Consider the following 422-nt stretch of genomic DNA (forward strand, 5'->3'; position numbering starts at 1 on the left):
TTTCTTATCCATTGTTTTTTTAAGGCATGAAAAAAAAACACTGGAATATAATCGCTATAGTTTCTCAAAGTAAAGACAGCTTAAACAGTTATCAAAATTAATTTCTGACTCCTGCGGCTAATTCAAAGCTGTGGTCACATGTTCATGTTATACAGTATAAGTATCATATTGAAAGTCCTACAAAATTCATGTTCCACCTGTAAAAAAAACCATGTTTCTGAGAAAACATTTTTTTAGATGCAGCTTATCAGAAAATTATGATTAGGGGTTTGCATTTCTATGACTTTGCATATTTTTTTATGATTTTGCATACATATTTCACTATTTTTCCTTTACAGAACATTTTTTTTCATGATTTTCAGTAATCTAAATATAATGACATGTCCTGACTGATTCGCTGATTCATCATTGCCAAGTCAAAA

The sequence above is a fragment of the Pholcus phalangioides genome, unplaced genomic scaffold, assembly GCF_987345545.1.
Source record: "Pholcus phalangioides strain wild (caught in Gottingen) unplaced genomic scaffold, Ppha-v1.0 ptg000043l_1, whole genome shotgun sequence".
In the NCBI taxonomy this organism is placed as follows: Eukaryota; Metazoa; Arthropoda; class Arachnida; order Araneae; family Pholcidae; genus Pholcus; species Pholcus phalangioides.